Source organism: Tupaia chinensis, unplaced genomic scaffold (genome assembly GCF_000334495.1).
Source record: "Tupaia chinensis unplaced genomic scaffold, TupChi_1.0 Scaffold000248_1, whole genome shotgun sequence".
Classification (NCBI taxonomy): domain Eukaryota; kingdom Metazoa; phylum Chordata; class Mammalia; order Scandentia; family Tupaiidae; genus Tupaia; species Tupaia belangeri.
The window spans coordinates 4,675,836-4,678,120 of record NW_006159726.1 but is presented as its reverse complement, the minus strand read 5'-3'; the positions used below and the strand labels follow the sequence as shown (position 1 = coordinate 4,678,120).

General features: G+C 45.7%; 1 long non-coding RNA gene across 1 annotated transcript in view; it reads left to right on the top strand.

The window, feature by feature from the left end:
* The window catches only part of LOC114007861 (uncharacterized), a 17,443-nt gene extending 16,745 nt beyond the window's left edge, over nt 1-698 (top strand). The window contains exon 2 of the long non-coding RNA XR_003549446.1: nt 499-698. This is a non-coding gene — a long non-coding RNA (uncharacterized LOC114007861). The remainder of the gene's footprint in view (nt 1-498) is intronic.
* The last annotated feature ends 1,587 nt before the right edge of the window (nt 699-2,285 follow it).

The following is a 2,285-nucleotide window of genomic DNA, read 5'->3' as shown; positions in this document are numbered from 1 at the left end:
CTTCTCCTTCATCCTCCTCTCGGGATCTTGGGCACGCACACACATGCGCCCAGCATGAGTTTAAGCCACCGGGTCCGGGACGCGAACCGCGGTCGACTACATGGAAGTCCAGCGACATAGCCATTACGCTAACTGCTGGTCCCAGGCTACCTTACTGTTTCTGAACGTTGCTCATATCTACTATTCCTTCCCTTCCATGCTGCCTTCATCCTAGACCATGGAAACAGCTGCCCTGCTGCGTCGCTGCTCTCCCGGTTGTGTGACAGATAACGGCTTATAACTGTTTCTCACTAACGAGACCCCAGTTTTGTTCAGGCTGTGGCAGTGTGCTCCCTGGGAATGCTCAGCCTCTCGACTTCTCTTGAAGCTACTTCATGGGAAACTTGCCTCCCAGGTTCGGTCAGAGACACAGGTGGAAGTCCCTGGAGTGTACCCTTCCCAAGCAAAGCCTCATGACAGGCTTTTGGCTCTACTTTTTTTTTTCTCTCTCTCTCCTAGGACAGGGAGCGTTATGCCCAGAGATGCGGGAACCGGTCTGCGACCATGAGAACAAAACCAGTGTGCTGAGATCAGTGGGATGGTGACCCGAGAGAGCCTGCTTGTGAGACCGCATGGTGAAGTCAGTACCCGGCCTACACTGTTTTCCTTCAGCTCTCCCGTCAGATAAGAAAAATAAACCCCTGTGCGTCTTGACCTGAGTATCCTCTGGACTGTTTATTACCTAACTTTCAGGCAGGTTTAACATTTTTCTTTTTTCTTTTTTTTTTGAGAGGTTTTTGTTATAGGGCGTGTGCGCTCGCCAGACAGACAGACAGAGACAGAGAGACAGAAAGTGAGAAATCCCCCTCCAGGGGCGGTGGCCATGCCACAATCCCTGCTCCATTCTCCTCTCAGGATCTTGGGCACACACGCACACGCACCCGGAGTGAGTTTTAAGCCACCAGGTCCGGTACTCGAACCGCAGTCGACTATGTGGGAGTCCAGTGACATAGCCATTACGCTAACTGCTGGTCCCAGGCAGGTTTAAATTTTTTCTAAACTACAAATAGGGGATGAAAAGAAACCTATAAGTTAGAGGGAGAAGGTAAAACTCATCATCTGTAAATATTGTTACATTTCTTATCCAGTGTGTGAAAAATTATTTGGATGATCCTTTAGCAAATGTGAAGATATTTCAAAAAGTGTGAAAGAATGTAATTAAAGTATGAGTTTATTTTGGTGCAAGAAAATGAGAAATCCATCATTTTTTCATAATTCACATTTTCTATGCACTTTTTGAAGACCCCATTGTATTATGATCTATCTTATTTTACTTATCTATTTATTTCTAGCAAGATTTTTGCTATAGGGTGCATGTGCTTGCCAGAGAGACAGAGAGATACAGAGAGAGAGAAAAAGGAAAAAATCGCCCCATGGGGGAATGGCCACAACCACAATCCCTTCTCCTCCAGTCTCCTCTCGGAATTTTGGGTATGCACACACATGTGCCTGGAGTGAATTTCAAGCTGCCAAGTTCGGGACTTGAACCATGATCGTCCATGTGGGAGTCCAGAACCTTAACCACTATACTACCTGCTAGTTCCACTTATTTTAAAACTTTTAACTGTATAGTTTTATTTTTCCTGTTAAAGGCAACACACACACACACACCTACACACACACACACACACACACACACACACACACAGAGTCCTTCCAGAGATGTGGAGAACATTTGGTTGTGGTGACACTGTGTTGTGGCAGTGTGACAGGGGTGAACCCATTAGTGAAAGGCCAGTCACAACCAATCAAGAATCAATAGCTCAATGAGAACTACTACCACTCCACTTTAAATTTTCCCTAAGAGTCAGATATTATACTTGTTAAGTATTGAAACACTTCAACGCTCTGCATTACACTTTTTCAAAAAAGTATTAACAGTAGTGTCATTCCTTTTTTGAGGGAACTTCTTCCTTTTTAGGGATACATATTTACCAAGGAAGTGAGGTGATGTGTCAGATTCACTTCAAGATAATCAGAGAGGGGAACCAGCAGTTAGCATAATGGCTATGTCACTGGACTCCCATAGTCGACCGCGGTTCGCGTCCTGGACCCGGTGGCTTAAAACTCAAGCTGGGTGCATGTGCGTGCGTACCCAAGATCCCAAGAGGAGAACAGTGGAGAAGAGATTGCAGTGTGGCCATCCCCCCAGGGGGTGATTTCTCGCTTTCTGTCTCTCTGTCTTTCTCTGTCTGTCTGGCAAGCACACTCGCCCTATAGCAAAAAACAAAACAAAACAAAACAAA